Here is an 18,323-nt window from a genome sequence, read left to right on the forward strand (position 1 = left end):
AAGGGGGTGATTTTTAGAGATAAATTGTTACACTGGTAAAAGCCCTAGAATGGACGCCATTATACTGGTATAAAGGTGCTTGATATGGCTATCGGGAGTAGCTATACCCATATAAGCACCTTTATACAGATATAATTGAGCCCATAGCATGGAGTTGAATGGCTGTAACTTCTACCGGCACAGTTAAAGCCATACAACTTTCTAGTGTAGACAAGCCTTTAGTAATATCAAGGGTGTCAAATTTAGTCTCCCCGGTTTTGTTAGTTGCAGTGATGTTCACTGAGAGCTCTGACACCTTACTGGAAGGGTGGGTGTGCAATCCTGAAGAATGATTTACATTTTGGGTAAAGGAAACCTGTCATTGCAATTACACACGTGTGGACAGGCCAAGTGAAAATTGAAGGGTGAGATTTTTGTACTGAGCCTCTAAGGGTTTGTCCACACCACAGCTGAGTGAGAGGTGTGATTGCAGCGCATGCAGATGTACCCAAATTAGCTTTGCTCTAGCTACAGGCAGAATACAGGGGGTTTAAATTTATGGAGATATCCTATCTCCTAGAACTGGAAGGGACCTTGAAAGGTCATTGAGTCCAGCCCCCTGCCTTCACTAGCAGGACCAAGTACTGATTTTATCCCAGATCCCTAAGTGGCCCCCTCAAGGATTGAACTCACAACCCTGGGTTTAGCAGGCCAATGCTCAAACCACTGAGCTATCCCTCCCCCCTATACCTTTAAACTGCCCACTGTTATGCAACATGCACTGCTGCTGCCATGTGCGGTCGCTCATGAGCCCCGGGAGCAGCATGTGATGCAACAGCCCTTCTCCCATAGGGTTACCATACGTCCGGATTTTCCCAGACATGTCCGGCTTTTTGGTCCTCAAATCCCTGTCTGGGAGGAATTTCCAAAAAGCCAAACATGTCCGGGAAAATAGGGAGGCATGGTAAGGGGACCGCCTCCTCCCCGGGCTCCAACTTTCCCGGCTCCCGCCCCTCTCCACCGCACGCCGGGGCCGAAGCAACTTCCCCAGCGCAGCAGCAGACGCCGGAGCCCGGGGAGGAGGCGGCTGCGCGCTCGGATGCCGCCTGCCGCCTCTGTGCCCCTGCAGATCGGGGGAGTTGTCAGTTTTGCTGCAGCCACTCACACTCAGGCAAAAGACGCTCGGGGGACCCCAAGTGCGAGTGGCTGCAGCAAAACTAACAACTCCCCCAATCTGCGGGGGCACAGAGGCGGCGGGCAGCATCCGAGCACGCAGCCGCCTCCTCCCCGGGCTCCAACTTTCCCAGCTCCCGCCGCTCTCCACCACGGTGGGGGCCGAAGCAACTTCCCCAGCGCAGCAGCAGCCGGAGCCCGGGGGGCGGGAGGGAGGAGAGGGAATGCGGGGTGCTCAGGGGAGGGGGCGGAGTTGGGGCGGGGACTTTGGAGAAGGGGTGGGGTTGGGGGCGGGGCTGGGGAAGGGGCGGAGTTGGGGCGGGGCCTGGGCCCCGTGGAGTGTCCTCTTTTTTCAGTATTGAAATATGGTAACCCTATTCTCCCAGTCCCCTCTCCACGCTGCCCCTTCTCCTCAAGACACCACCCCCACGCTGCCCCTTACCTCCAGTCCCCACCCTCATGCTGCCTCTTCCCTGCAAGACCCCGCCCCCTCACTCGCCCCTTCCCCCCCCTTTGCTGCTGCAAGTGCAGATACAGGTAAAAGTCAGCTAGTGGCTGGGCTGTCCTTAGGATTTATGTGGCCGTACGCACTATTATTAAACTGGTGCCCTTATGCCTGACTTGGGGCACAGCCACCAGCCCTGCCCGCAAACCCCCAGAAGCCCCCCCCCCCATTGCTGACACATACTGAGCTTCGTATGCAGTAGACCTGCGGCAGCCTGGGCTCGCAGCCCTGGGTGGGGAGGGATGAGGCAGCAAAGGACACTGAGCAGCCCGGCCTGCCTCATGGCGGCGGAGAGTAACAGTTCCCTGCAGAGACCCCCGTACCCTCTCCCTCACGCAGAATGTGCCACACCAGCGCGTTCGACTCTGTGAATACAGCCCCTGCCTAAGGAGACTTCAGCGTGCGCTCGGTGTGTGGGAGCCTACCCGTTCTTACCTGCTGTCCTGGTGGTGCCCCAAATTTTCGGTTGCCCTACGCACCCGCCTAAGGACAGCCCTGACTAGTGGATCACAGGTCAGATCATGGGTTGATTCTGGTGGATGTGGATCCACATTTTAGTATCCGGGCAGGGCTCTACAGATTAACTGTGCTGTAAAGTAATCTGAGGTGAGTGCATATGTATTTATATAGTTATATGCACTTTGTTAACCTTTGGGTAAACATTTTCTGTAAATAGGGGAGAGAGTGGAGACAGAGGCTCATAGGTAAAGGGTCCCCCTGTTCTTTTAAGATAACTATCCCCTCAGACCTGACAAACTCACTACACCAAACACAAGTCTTGCAGGATATTTATCCATAAAAAGTGATATGTAAGGTATCTACAGAAAGCTCATAACTTATCAAGATTTATAATCGTTGTGAGATGTATGTATGGGTAATATTTAAGGAATAATGTATTTCTATTGAAAGTATGCTTTATGGACTTGGAGTAAAAATTAGTCACCAGGGGATAATATGTCTCAGGGAGTTGTCACTCTCGCCCTGCTGAGCCAGTGATGCAGTGCAAGGCTCAATTGTCTAGCCTTGCTCCATCCCAAGACTTTCAAGGGAAAACCATTAGAGACAACAGCAAACAATCAAAACCTCTTGAAGATAAAAAGGAACTTTACAACAAGACAGAGGTTCACCCTGTCTAGGAATAGAAACAAAGTACTGTTTCACTATAACACAGAGGAATGGGAGGTGCTCTGTATCCTCTCACTGCAAAGACACCTTGAAGAGCGAAGTGTTTTCATGAAAAATTGGATCCCGCTTCCTATATTGCCAGGCAGCTCTCCAGCAGACAGAACTTGGGGATGGGGGTGGGGGTGAGAAACCTACTTTATTAGATAGGAAAGGTAACTATTACTGAGTGTAGACTCAGGTTTGCATGTTAAGATTTTGTTTTGTATTGTAGCCATTTGTTTCTGCCACCCTCTCTTGTTTCTAGTTAAATCTTTATTCTTTCTTTAACAAACCCACTTTTGTGGTGTTATAAGTGTTCACAAGTGCTGTGTTTATAGGAGCGGTGGTTTAAGGTTAAACTGGAGTACACTGCTCCTTTGGGGGTAGGGGATCTGGGATTTCTGAGTAGCCAGTGTCAAGGGCTGGATATCACAGAGGAATGTTTCAAAGGAATGTGGGGACTGGGGTGCACCTCGTTAACCTGCAAGGTGAAGACAGGGCTGGCATAGCCCAGAGTGCTTGAGTGGTTAACAGGCTGGTGGTGGTAGGGAGCTAACACTCAGCCACCATAAGTAAGGCTACCTATCGCTAGAGCAGTGGTTCTCAAAGTTTTGTACTGGTGACCCCTTTCACATAGCAAGCCTCTGAGTGTGACCTCCCCTTATAAATTAAAAACACTTTAAAATATATAACACCATTATAAATGCTGGAGGCAAAGCGGGATTTGGGGTGGAGGCTGACAGCTCGCAACTCCCCATGTAATAACCTCATGATCCTCTGAGGGGTCCTGACCCCCCGTTTGAGAACCCCTGCGCTACAGGCAGGCAAATCACAGTCCTGGGTACTCTGGTATCCATCACACAGTGCTTTGAAAAGAAAACAGAGGTTTGTTTTGCAGGGCCAAATGTAATGGTTGCCAGCCTAGAGAGAGGCATCAATCAGTGCAGATGGGCTGAGTGACTGTGGATAGTAGGGAATAAAGGGCAGTGTGAGGGGGCCCTGTGGGAGCTCTGCATGAGTGTGGTGGTTGTAAAGCACCTTCTTTAAGCTTGTTTCGTGTCGGTGTTTCTACAGCTTCATGTGCTCCCCATAGGTATCCCGTCACCCCATGGGATAGGCAGGTGCAGGGGCATTTCATTCCGAGTGTCCCCCTGGAGCCTCACTTCACTGCTCTTACCCTGCAGGTGTGAGAAGAATGGGACATACAGATTGGGATGGCCATTCCCCTCCACAACCCTCATGGCATCAGCAAAATAACTATTGTTCCACCTTACTCCTCTCCTTCACCTCCACCTGCTTCTATGGCTAAATTTCTCCCTTTTTCCAACTGGATTCCCCTCTGTCCCAGGTAGGGTGACCAGATGTCCCGATTTTATAGGGACAGTCCCAATTTTGGGGTCTTTTTCTTATATAGGATCCTATTACCCCCCACCCCCTGTCCCGATTTTTCACATTTGCTGTCTGGTCACCCTAGTCCCAGGACTATGTCAGCCATGTTCACACTCAGTGTTTACTCAGCCCAGCACTTATTCTCACAGCTCTGCAAAGTCACCTCAGTCCTGTCCCTCAGTGACCCTTCTAGCCAGGAGAGGACAAAGAGGACTCCCTTCTCTGAGCTAATTCCAGCCCCTTGCTACAGGGCTGTTTGATCCTCCCGTGAGAAAGGAATGATGGTGCTTGTATGAGGAAGTGTCTTAACTCATTCTCCCAGTTTTCAATCAAACTCCACATATTGGGTCAGATCCTCGGGTGGTCTAAACTTGTGTCACTGAAGGCAGTGGAGATATACCGATTTACACCAGTTGAGGATATGGTCCATACCTTTTAAAGCTGTATCCCCACACCTACCTCCCAGGCAGCTGAGCACAAGTAGTGTTGTCTAGTGGTCAGAACAGAGGCCTGGGAGCCAGCGGCCCTGTGTTCTATTCACTGTGTGAACCCAGACAAGTCCCTACTGCTCTCTGGGTCTCAGTTTTTCCACCTTTACAGTGTTACTTACCCCTTGGGTGAAGCCTGCTACAGAAGCGCAAAGTGATACATGTTTTCATTCTGCTTCCCTCTCCCCACCACTCATCTCGCCACCACACTCCCTCCATGTTGCCACTCCACCAACATGGAGAACCACCCCATCACTGATGGGACGGACAGCTAGACCTTCTCGAGAGAGCCACTCCTGTTGCTCTACAGGCAAGGCAGGACCCCAGGGCTTAAGGGTGGTAAACAGAGGGGCAGCTGAGTTGTTCCCTTTCACTTCCCACTTGACTCAAGTATTTGCATCACATCTATGACCTAACCAAACTGCCCAGGGCGTCCAGGGCCAGATTATAATAATAATAATATATGGAGATATATCTATCTCATAGAACTGGAAGGGACATCAAGTGCAGTCCCCTGCCTTCACTAGCAGGACCAATTTTTTTGCCCCAGATTCATAAATGGCCCCCTCAAGGACTGAACTCACAACCCTGGGTTTAGCAGGCCAATGCTCAAACCACTGAGCTATCCCTCCCCCCTGATTCTCTGATCTCAGTCACACTGGTGTAAATTGGGAAGAGAAGAGAAGAGAAAAAGAGGTGGAAGAAGGGAGAGGAAGAGTTTTATTGCGAAAGCAGGTTCCAGCTACATGGCTAGTAGTAACCAAGGCCATGCCTATACTACGGGGACTACAGCGGCACAGCTACAGCTCTGCAGCTCTGCCCACAGAACCCTGTAGTATAGACCCAGCCTACAGCGACAGAAGGGGTTTTTTTAATGTCACTGTAGGAATACTGCCTCCCAAAGTGATGGTGGCTAGGTTGATGGAAGCATTCTTCTGTCCACACAGTGGCATCTATAGCAGGAGTTAGGTTGGCATAGCTACATCGGGGTGTGAATTTTTCACAGCCCTGAGCCCTATAGTTATGTCAACCTGTTATCAAACTGTCTGTACTGGGCTATCTTGATTATCACTTCAAAAGTTTTTTTTCCTCTTACTTAATTGGCCTCTCAGAGTTGGTAAGACAACTCCCACCTGTTCATGCTCTCTGTATGTGTGTATATATATCTCCTCAATATATGTTCCATTCTATATGCATCCAAAGAAGTGGGCTGTAGCCCACGAAAGCTTATGCTCTAATACATTTGTTAGTCTCTAAGGTGCCACAAGTACTCCTGTTCTTTTTGCGGATACAGACTAACACGGCTGCTACTCTGAAACCTGAGTTTTAAGTGTAGACCAGGTCTGAGTCAGGTGGAACACAATGCAGATAGCTCAGCATATGTCTCTGACTGAGCTGGGGAAGGGCTACAGAGCAAGCTAGCTAGAAGGCTGAGGGGTGCTCAGAATCAGATGACTGCTGAGATCTTGGTATCTGCTTTGACTAGTTCAGACTATCTATCATGTCTGACATGCACAAACACATTGGATTTTTTCAGCTTTCACACCTCTCCCAGCCACAGATCACATTTCAATATCGAATATTTCCTTTGGTCTTCCTGTGCAGCGATGGGGATTGTCCTGTGAACCCCTCTTCTCTCTGTGACAGGGCAGAGAAGAGTGGGTGGGGGAAGAGATGGAGAATCCGCCATCTCCCTAGGTAAATGTTAGAACAGTCCATGCAACTACTCAGTCCTGGACTTTTCTAGCACTGCTTTATGCATGTTTCTGCAATCAGAGGCTCCTTTAGCCTCCCCAACAGACCACAGCTACCTGTGAATGGAATATATTATGCAAGAGCAGGGTAATGGGGAAGGATGGGAGGGGAAGGGCCAATTAAAACTAGAAACCCTGGAACAATTAAAATCAGGTGATTGACAGAGCCGGCGAGACTTGTTGACTGCAGGAAGATAACCTGTTTGTGAATGCAGTCCCATTTTATCTCCCACCAATTAAATTAAGTTCTCTTTGGCCTCCAGATTTAAAAAAAAAAAAAAAAAAAAAAACCTAAATAAACATTGTTATGCTGCATACATCTTAATACTTCTAATCTTCTGACTAGCAGAGCAAAAAATTAATATCCTCCTGTCTCGGTAAGAGGGAAACCAGAGATGCCATTGGGAGGAGGAAGCAGGAAAAGATGAGCAACCAACCTCCCAGAGTATTTAAGTACAAATATGTGTGACTGCAGATACAGAGGCCAAATACACCTCTCAGTTACAGAGATGCTTGGGGAAGAACTCAAATAATGGTGGGGAGAAGAGGTGGTGTTATGTCACCCTTTCACTCCTTTCCCTCTAATCTTGTGGACAGCTAGGTTGTTTGGCCCTGGTGCGACTAAGAGCAGCCTCAGGGCTGCTGTAAATTACCAGCTCCTGGTGATGGCTCCCTAGAGGCCATTATGCTGGTATACAACTGCCAAAGTGCAAGGTGAGCTGGATGTGTCACCCAAACGCTACTGGGATTCCCCCTACAATGCAGACAGCAGGAGTGAGTGGAATAGAGTTGGCTAGTCTAGCTTTATACCACCCACGTATTCCCCCGTATAAAAGGAATCCCCAGCTAGCTGTATCAGACAGCTTTTCCCCCCCTTTGTGCTGCCGGAGCATTGCAAAAAGGAAGGAGTGGGACTGAGGATCTGGCCCACAGTGTATCAATTCAGAGTAACTCCACTGTAGTCTGTAGAGTAACTCCAGGTTGACACTGGTATAAATGAGACCAGAAGGAGGCCTTTAATGTACATGGGCCTAATGAGCCAGTTTCTGATCTCCTTCCCACTCACATACAATCTGGAGTAACACCACAGAACTCTGTAGAGTTACACTGGTGTACAGCTATGAAAGCACAACAGAATCGGATGTAAGGGCTTGATTCCCTTGTCTTGTGCCTAATGGACTCTTACACCTATGCAAAATGGGTGTAGAACACCGCCAGGTGAGAGCAGTGGGGTTTTACACCTTATTTGCACTGATGTAAAATGGTTCAAGGCTGAGGAGGATGAGGCTCAAAGTGTATAAATACAGAAGCTGATGCTGGGTGCCCCAAATGCAGGCTATCCTTAAAGTCAGAGCTTTTCCCAATTCCCTCTGTTTCCGTCATCTGTAGATGTGCTACCAAGTGAGCATTCAGCAGGACTCGCTGCGGAGCCCACACATATCCACAGATGGAAGAGAGGAGGTGGCTGATTTTACATGATCCGAGAGAGACAGGGCATGTGCTGCTCTCCCTCACAGCGGACAGCAAACACAGGAAGTTCTCAAACCACTGAGCTATCCCTCCCCCCTGATTCTCTGATCTCAGTCACACTGGTGTAAATTGGGAAGAGAAGAGAAGAGAAAAAGAGGTGGAAGAAGGGAGAGGAAGAGTTTTATTGCGAAAGCAGGTTCCAGTTACATGATCCGAGAGAGACAGGGCATGTGCTGCTCTCCCTCACAGCGGACAGCAAACACAGGAAGTTCTCAAACCACTGAGCTATCCCTCCCCCCTGATTCTCTGATCTCAGTCACACTGGTGTAAATTGGGAAGAGAAGAGAAGAGAAAAAGAGGTGGAAGAAGGGAGAGGAAGAGTTTTATTGCGAAAGCAGGTTCCAGCTACATGGCTAGTAGTAACCAAGGCCATGCCTATACTACGGGGACTACAGCGGCACAGCTACAGCTCTGCAGCTCTGCCCACAGAACCCTGTAGTATAGACCCAGCCTACAGCGACAGAAGGGGTTTTTTTAATGTCACTGTAGGAATACTGCCTCCCAAAGTGATGGTGGCTAGGTTGATGGAAGCATTCTTCTGTCCACACAGTGGCATCTATAGCAGGAGTTAGGTTGGCATAGCTACATCGGGGTGTGAATTTTTCACAGCCCTGAGCCCTATAGTTATGTCAACCTGTTATCAAACTGTCTGTACTGGGCTATCTTGATTATCACTTCAAAAGTTTTTTTTCCTCTTACTTAATTGGCCTCTCAGAGTTGGTAAGACAACTCCCACCTGTTCATGCTCTCTGTATGTGTGTATATATATCTCCTCAATATATGTTCCATTCTATATGCATCCAAAGAAGTGGGCTGTAGCCCACGAAAGCTTATGCTCTAATACATTTGTTAGTCTCTAAGGTGCCACAAGTACTCCTGTTCTTTTTGCGGATACAGACTAACACGGCTGCTACTCTGAAACCTGAGTTTTAAGTGTAGACCAGGTCTGAGTCAGGTGGAACACAATGCAGATAGCTCAGCATATGTCTCTGACTGAGCTGGGGAAGGGCTACAGAGCAAGCTAGCTAGAAGGCTGAGGGGTGCTCAGAATCAGATGACTGCTGAGATCTTGGTATCTGCTTTGACTAGTTCAGACTATCTATCATGTCTGACATGCACAAACACATTGGATTTTTTCAGCTTTCACACCTCTCCCAGCCACAGATCACATTTCAATATCGAATATTTCCTTTGGTCTTCCTGTGCAGCGATGGGGATTGTCCTGTGAACCCCTCTTCTCTCTGTGACAGGGCAGAGAAGAGTGGGTGGGGGAAGAGATGGAGAATCCGCCATCTCCCTAGGTAAATGTTAGAACAGTCCATGCAACTACTCAGTCCTGGACTTTTCTAGCACTGCTTTATGCATGTTTCTGCAATCAGAGGCTCCTTTAGCCTCCCCAACAGACCACAGCTACCTGTGAATGGAATATATTATGCAAGAGCAGGGTAATGGGGAAGGATGGGAGGGGAAGGGCCAATTAAAACTAGAAACCCTGGAACAATTAAAATCAGGTGATTGACAGAGCCGGCGAGACTTGTTGACTGCAGGAAGATAACCTGTTTGTGAATGCAGTCCCATTTTATCTCCCACCAATTAAATTAAGTTCTCTTTGGCCTCCAGATTTAAAAAAAAAAAAAAAAAAAAAAACCTAAATAAACATTGTTATGCTGCATACATCTTAATACTTCTAATCTTCTGACTAGCAGAGCAAAAAATTAATATCCTCCTGTCTCGGTAAGAGGGAAACCAGAGATGCCATTGGGAGGAGGAAGCAGGAAAAGATGAGCAACCAACCTCCCAGAGTATTTAAGTACAAATATGTGTGACTGCAGATACAGAGGCCAAATACACCTCTCAGTTACAGAGATGCTTGGGGAAGAACTCAAATAATGGTGGGGAGAAGAGGTGGTGTTATGTCACCCTTTCACTCCTTTCCCTCTAATCTTGTGGACAGCTAGGTTGTTTGGCCCTGGTGCGACTAAGAGCAGCCTCAGGGCTGCTGTAAATTACCAGCTCCTGGTGATGGCTCCCTAGAGGCCATTATGCTGGTATACAACTGCCAAAGTGCAAGGTGAGCTGGATGTGTCACCCAAACGCTACTGGGATTCCCCCTACAATGCAGACAGCAGGAGTGAGTGGAATAGAGTTGGCTAGTCTAGCTTTATACCACCCACGTATTCCCCCGTATAAAAGGAATCCCCAGCTAGCTGTATCAGACAGCTTTTCCCCCCCTTTGTGCTGCCGGAGCATTGCAAAAAGGAAGGAGTGGGACTGAGGATCTGGCCCACAGTGTATCAATTCAGAGTAACTCCACTGTAGTCTGTAGAGTAACTCCAGGTTGACACTGGTATAAATGAGACCAGAAGGAGGCCTTTAATGTACATGGGCCTAATGAGCCAGTTTCTGATCTCCTTCCCACTCACATACAATCTGGAGTAACGCCACAGAACTCTGTAGAGTTACACTGGTGTACAGCTATGAAAGCACAACAGAATCGGATGTAAGGGCTTGATTCCCTTGTCTTGTGCCTAATGGACTCTTACACCTATGCAAAATGGGTGTAGAACACCGCCAGGTGAGAGCAGTGGGGTTTTACACCTTATTTGCACTGATGTAAAATGGTTCAAGGCTGAGGAGGATGAGGCTCAAAGTGTATAAATACAGAAGCTGATGCTGGGTGCCCCAAATGCAGGCTATCCTTAAAGTCAGAGCTTTTCCCAATTCCCTCTGTTTCCGTCATCTGTAGATGTGCTACCAAGTGAGCATTCAGCAGGACTCGCTGCGGAGCCCACACATATCCACAGATGGAAGAGAGGAGGTGGCTGATTTTACATGATCCGAGAGAGACAGGGCATGTGCTGCTCTCCCTCACAGCGGACAGCAAACACAGGAAGTTCTTTTAAAAATCAGCAAATGCCTCCCCAGCCTTCCCCCGCCCCACCTTGCTTCCTCACAGCCTATTTGAAGCTCTTTGGAGTCATCTGTGGCATGTGTTATCAGCTGTGCACTCGGTGCTTTCTCTAAGGTGCAGCTAGCTCACCTCAAAACAGCTCTGCTTTCATTCCTGGGGCCCTGCCTGGGACTTGGAGAGCACAAACAAGATGGCTTTCCACCTCCCCTCCCATCCCTGCCCAGGTTTCCCATTCTGAGTCGCAGCTTGTGCCATAGAAAAACATTGTCAAACACGCACTGGAGTAGCTGCCTGGCTCCTGCTCCATCTCTGCTGCAAAGACATATGGTCACCACATGAAACAGCATGTCAGTCTCTTGGGACCTGATTCTCCATTGCTTTGTGTCCTGTGTAGTGAGAATGGCAGGGTTTTACACTCACAACACGCAGGGATGAATGATTTACATAACGGGCCTGATTCTTAGCTACCTTAAGGCCCCTATAAGCTGCTCTGCCACCAGAAAGGGGACTTAAAGTGAACAGAAAGAGCCCCCTGAGAACACTGCCTGTGCAGAGGGCAAGCCTGGCCTGTGGAGAGCTGTAAGGGCATGAAGCCCTGGCCCAGGGGCAGATGAGGTGCACAGTTGAAGTGCATTGCCCTAAGTGGACTGAGCATGCCCTCAGAATACAGGAAGCACAAAGCTTCAGGCCACTTTACATTCCCTTGCGTCAAATGCAGGAAAGGAGTATCTGCCAGTTGGGCCCATGGTGCCAGGCTGTGGAGAAGCATGTCTGCAGTCTTGACTGCTGTACGTCAGTGGCCTGCTCCCTGTAGCGAGAGGGGAAAAGGTCTGTGGACTTGCAGGTAAAACCCAGGACACGAGGAGGCAGAGGATCTGGATTCTAATCCAGGCTTTGCTGCGGACTCACTGTATAAACTTGGGCAAATCACTTCCTCGCTCTGTGCCTCATTTTTCTTAAGGGGAAAATAAGGAGAATATACCACTCGCCTACCTTACATGGGGGTTGCAAGGCTGAATCCATTAATGAACAGTATGGTTACCGGTGGGCCTTTGGCAGCTGGCATAGTTTAGAGCAGTGCTTCTCAAAGTCGGGCTGCCGCTTGTTCAGGGAAAGCCCCTGGCGATCCGGGCCGGTTTGTTTACCTGCCGCGTCTGCAGGTTCGGCCGATCGCGGCTCCCACTGGCCGCGGTTCACCGCTCCAGGCCAATGGGGGCTGCGGGAAGGGTGGCCAGCACATCCCTCAGCCCGCGCCGCTTCCCGCACGCGCTGGAGTGGTACTGGAACTGTGGAGCACAAACAGCAATTTTGTGTGCAGTGGTTCTTGGTGATATGAACCATGCCGTGGTGTCCTCATCACTGCCTTTGGAAGACTGTCTCAAGGAGCTCACTGGCAGGATAGTTTACCTGATATTCAGCTTAAGTGGTCCTTTGTTTAATTTCATCCCATATCCTTAACTAGACTTTCTTGGACCAGACTGTCACTACCGCTGCATCTCTTTTGAGCCTCTTTCCACATTTCTAGTTGCACATTCTTCCCTACCCTTTGATTTATTTATTTTTTCATGTATTTTTTCCATTGAAATATAAATCTGTTCCTGAGCCACAGAAATTGGTGTTGGATCCAAAGTTTCTAAAAGTTCAGGAATATTTTAATCCAAAGTTTTGGTTTAAGCCCTTTTGTGTTAACACTCACACAAAACTGGCCTAATTTTGTGCTAGTTGAAACAAATGGTAAAACTCTGACCAACTTGAATGGAAGCAGAGTTAGATCAACATTGAGCCCCTTTGAAAATCCCATTCAATATGCAAAACAATCTACATTAATAAATTGTTGAGGTGTTGGTTTTAGTAATTAATTAATCACATGGTGATTTTTTTATCCCGATGGCACCTCTTTGTTCCTAAATTAAAACCAACAGAATTTTAAAAAAGCTAATTTGCTTTTCACCATTTCTGTATGTTTGTTTACTTTCTGCACCACTCAGCTTGGACAGTGGAACTATACTGGTCGTTTTTGTTAGGCTTTTCCATACACATAGAGCAGCCATACGCTTGCAGTTTGAATGACTTTTAGCTTACCTTAAGGAAAACAGCAAAACAAAAAAGCACAAAGGTAAATTCTCATTGAGAGAGAGCAGAGTGTGTGTCTCCTCCCTGACATGCTGCACCACTCTGCCTTACAAAATGGCAGCTGTCACGGCAGACAAATGCCTTGGAAATTTACAGTGCGCTATAAAAAATATAATTTCATAGTAGTTAAACAGCTACATACAGCACAAGTGTCATTCTGTACGCCCAATCCCTGCATCTGATTGATCTGCTCTCAGTGTACAACCCAAGGTAGGGTGACCATATTTCCCTATGCTGAATACGGGACATCTGGTAAAATTACTTGTATTCAAGCGAGTTCAACAGCAATCAATTGTACAAACGTTCAAATTAACATCAAGTTCACTGAGCTCCTGTTAAAAAGGCTTATCTTTAAGGCTTTGGAGTTCCCATGGGGAGGAGTGACACCCCCCCCCCCACACACACACGGGGAGGGTTGACACATACACTCTTCCGTACACCTCTCTCACACAGGGGAGGGGGTGTGACTGACCGACCCCACCCTCCCTGCCCAGTGCTCTCCGCCCTCCATGCCTGGCTGGGCCCCCAGGATGGACCCACCTCTCCTGGTACCTGGCACCGCATCTTCCCAAGGCAACACGTTGGGGAGCATGCAGGGTCATATGTCCCCCTCCTCATATTTCTGCCAGGGCTCACACCAGAATGTGGTCAGCAGCAGCCTTTTGGCACTGTGTGGGAGGGAAGGGACCAGAGCTGCTTCCAGTCACAGGGGAGGTAGGGGTGGGTGAAGAGATGACCTGGCCTGTGTCTTTGCAGAGCTCATCTCTTGCCATTCCCTACCTCTCCTGTGTGGCTGGAAGCAGCTTGTCCTTTCCTGTCCACACAGTGTCAAAAGGCAGCTAACACCTCCAGGCTGCTGCTCGCCACCAACATAACCCAGCCGCCTCCAGTCCTCCGGCTACAGTGTGGGCAGGAAGGGGTTAAGCCCTAAGGACGCATTTTGCACCAGGGCCCGGAGAATCTGACTGCAGGGGCATCAGCGAACCTGACCAGAGAAGTGACTCAACAGAGGAGGGCGTCTAGGAGACGGAGCAGCCCTGTGCTGCCTGGGGGCAGGACCCGGGGGTCGGGGGGCGAAGAGGATTCTAAGCTTCTGCCCCAAGGGCTGCTGTGGACCCTACAGGTTCAGGCTGTGAACAAGCTGGAAATCGCATCCCCCCCGCCATGCCAGAGCTTAGCTGAGGGGCAGAGAGGCTTCCCTGTGCCAGCGCTGTGCAGGGCTTTGGCACATGCAGGGCTCGGCTTCTCCTGGCCAGTGCCCTGGGCCGGAGGGTCTTGGCCTTTCTCAGGGCACTGGCCCAGCCAGAGGCAATGGGGGAAGGAAGGAGCCTGCTGGCCAGGCTGTTGGTGAGCTCAGCACGCCGACCAGAGGCTAGTTCTGTGCACAGTGCTGGAAGCAGGATGTGCCTCACCGAGGGGGGATATGGAGAAGCCACGGGGCTGGGGGGTGAAGGGGCAAAGCAGGGAGAGGAGAGTGAGAGGGGGAAGCATGTAAAGGGCCGATAGGTGGGTGGCAGAGGCGACACATAACCAGCTGGCACCTGCCTGCACTCACCAACCACTGCAACTTGCAGAGCGCAGCCAGTGTCAGCCGGAAATGGGACAGGGGGAGGGGCCCTGCTGGCCGAGAGACGGCACACAGCAGGGGCTGCACAGACGGAACAACAAGGAGAGTGACACGCTGTATCTTTGCCCCGCCACCAGCCTTGCACACCTACTCCCATTATCATCCACTGGACCCCCCACTCGCCACTGGTGGGTGGGCAGCTGGCGAGCAGGGATCCAACCAGCAGTACTGATGGGGGCGGGGAGGGGAGAGAGAGACAGAAAATATGGGACAATTTGCCTGTTTTTAAGAAAAAGTCGGGACACATGCAGGAGGGCTTAAATATGGGACTGTCCCTTTAAAAATTGGACATCTGGTCACCCTAACCCTGGGGGGGGGGGGGTCAGGAAAAGGGAAATGGCCATACGACACTTTTCTACAAAATTCCTGATCCTTGGGCCAACCGGGATCAGTTCAGTTCCAGGAGTAAGCAAGAGCAGCCCTTAGGCTGCTCTAACTCATGAGGTCTGGTACCGGTCCCCAGGAGGCCATTATGCTGTCTGTGGATTGCTAAAGCACAGCAGCACTCTCCTTCAGTACACCCCCAACGCTGATGTGAGGGGCAGTAAGGGGTGGCACAAAGCCAGCTATGCAAGCTTTACACCAGCTGGGGATTTTGTGGGAGAGTCATCAGTTGCCTGTTTAAGGGCAAAGGGACTATACACAGGCCAGGATCTGACCTTTTTCCAGTCACTTTCCCTTCATGTGGTTATGCCCTAGCTCAGTGCTGGTGTAATGTGATTTTCAAACAAACAAACAAGTTTCTTCTAACTTTGTCATTTCTATTCAGATGTGGTTTTATAACCCCCAGCCCACCTCTCTTTCCCTGTATTTTGTAAGAGATCCCACATCTGGGGCTTAAGCTACATTGAGGGCCTCCAGGACCCCCATCCTGCCAACTGCATTACACACCTGTGCCTGTAAAGTCAAGGGGGCCTTGAGCAGATGCAGGAGTTCATCGGTGTGGATATATAGTTGCACGATTGGGTCCCAGGTTTCCACAGCAAATGCCTCTCATCACCCTTGTGCACATATATATGAATCACAATAGATCCTTTCTGTGACATGATTACAAAACATACAGTATACATAGAAACAGGAAAATGCTGTATATATATGCATCTAAGGATCTAGGAAACATTTGCATTATTTGCCAAGTAGCATGTTCTATTGCTCAGTGCTGTAGAAATCCTTACCTATTCTGTTATTCAAGCCTTTACCTTCTAGTTTGTTGGGCCTCTCATTTACCATTAGGCTCTCCTAGTTAAGACACTGGATAGGTTTTTCAGATGCTGCCTCCTCCATTTCCATTTTGAAATCTGTTTATTTTTCTTCAACAAATATGGCTGCATTTCAAAAAGTCATTTCAGAACAAATAAAAGGGGCTAAATGGGGAGCAGGTGCTGTCAGAATTTAAACAGGAGAGCGAGTGCAAGGTGTGAATTGATTTTGGGCTGCCCTCCTCAGGGGGGTGTAGCAGTCTCACCTGGAGTTGGAAACGCAGCTTTGTTCTGTCCAATTGCAGCTCAGTTAAGAGTATAAGAGTTCTCCCCAGGGAGCAGGTGCTTTAGGAGTTGCTGGCCAGACAGCAGGATGGGAGTAATAAAGCAGCTAGGGACTTCTTGGGGCAGTCTAATTTGGATGTTCTGTAGTTCCCTTTCTTTAGCCTGGGGGGCTCCCAGTGTTTTTAAAGATGCAGTATTAGTGGGGGACCATAGCTTAGTAGATTGTGGCTGGAAGAGCTTGCAGTTAACCCTTCCTACAAACCATCCTGAGATGATTTCCTTTCTGAGTGCTCTGGGTAAGTGAATTATGTGAAATGAGGCTGCCTCTTATCTAGCTAGAAGATAAAGCTGGGTGAATAAGTGTAAAATTGAGGGAGCTTTATGCCTACTCACTCCCTTTCTGCCTTTAGTGCAGTCCATTGGGTCCCCAAGGCATCTGCCCCTTGTAGAAGAGTTTGTAATGGTACAAAGTGGGTGTGAAAACCAACAGAAAAGCAAGTCAGCTCCTTAGCTGATGTAAATTGGTGTAATTCTGCTAAGCTCAAATGAGCTGATTTATACCAGCTGAGACTCTGGCCCATAAAGTCAAAAGGGTAGCTAGCATTTTACACTTGCTGCCCTGACTTCCCTGTGACTCCAGTGGAGACCTACTGCAAAGAGAATTCAAGCCCACAATGCACAGGTACAAGGCTGTGGAGTATCTTGGCCTATTGCTGTTGCCTTTAAGGGGTTGTACTCCATCCCCACCTTGCAGATGTTGTGGTGACTTAATACTCTTGCATATGAAGAAGTGAGCTTTTTACCCATGAAAGCTTATGCCCAAATAAATCCCTTAGTTTTTAAGGTGCCACTGGACTCCTCGTTTTGTTTTAATACTGTTGAGGCTCTTGCTCCTAAAAGAGCATAAACCAAGCTACCTACCACTTCACACTCCTGTAGTGCTTCTATGCTAGCTGCTTCCACAAACCTGAACTGTACTGCACTATTTCAAAGGGTATTAGCATCATGTTAGAGATGTCAGCACTGAAGAGCTGATAAGTAAAGTGACTTGCCTAAGGTAACAATGGGGGGGGGGAGGGGTGTGTGGAGGGGCGGTGTATCCAAGCTAGCATGAGCATTAAGAAGCTCTAGATTCTTGCTCTGTACTTAATCACTAAGCCCTGGCTCTCTCCAAAGGTTTCCTGTTTGATCACAAGTGGGTGGAGTCTGGTATTCTTGGACTAGAACTGTAGCTATTCTATAGCTTATGTGCGTGTATGGGCTAGAATGCAGAAGGGCACTGAACCCTTTCTTTACTTAGAATTAGTATTGAAGAATTTGCTCTCTGTAGGGCTACTTACTGAGGCAGCCTTCTGTGAGGGGCAGTACCACTTTCTCTCCCATGTTGTTCAATAATTGGGTCCAACATGTATGTATAAATCATCCTTCCTGTTTGCTCACTGAGCAGTCATGGGTAGTTCAGCTGTTGGGATATATTTGTCCCATAGGATTCTCTATTGCCTTCTGACTCTAGCATTCCATCCTAGATTTGGAAGGACGGCCTCATCCTCTGTCCAACTCTACATGTGGTGTCCTCATCTCTCGGAAACAGGATGGTTCAATGATTGTCGTTGCTCCCTATGCTGGGTGTTTCTTCGTCAAGAAGGTAGAGCCATTTCCATCTGCAAGGAATAGCAAAGGGATGCACAACAGTTTCCTGGAGATCCTGTCTTCTGGATATTGGAAACAGTATTTAGTCTCTTTTGTGGGAGGTGGGGAGGAGAAAGGGTTGTGGGATGGGGAGGAAGCATGTGGCTGTAATCACTTCAACAATCGCAAATGGAGGTTTAAACCCAAAGGCAAACCTTCCCAACTAGAGAAGGAGGGAGTTTTCTCTTAATTAATCACTGTCTGCTGGTGTCTTCAAGTTAAGCTTCTCCAAGATCTAGCAACTTCCTTCTCCCACTTAAGGTGCTCTGTACCATGCTATTGTCCACTCTCTAGAGACCATTGCAATCAATGAGGAAACAAGTGTGAAGTCACTGACTAGAATTTTACTCCTCACTTGTAAAAGTTGGTGGTAATGTTTTTTAATAAGCTTAAAACTCTTTTCAGTTGGATGAGTTTCCTTCCTATTAAGGAGTATCTCAAAATTCAAACAAATGCCCTGTTTCTGATTTCTGCATGTTGGCTAATGGCAACAGTCA

The sequence above is a fragment of the Emys orbicularis genome, chromosome 1 (genome assembly GCF_028017835.1).
Source record: "Emys orbicularis isolate rEmyOrb1 chromosome 1, rEmyOrb1.hap1, whole genome shotgun sequence".
In the NCBI taxonomy this organism is placed as follows: domain Eukaryota; kingdom Metazoa; phylum Chordata; order Testudines; family Emydidae; genus Emys; species Emys orbicularis.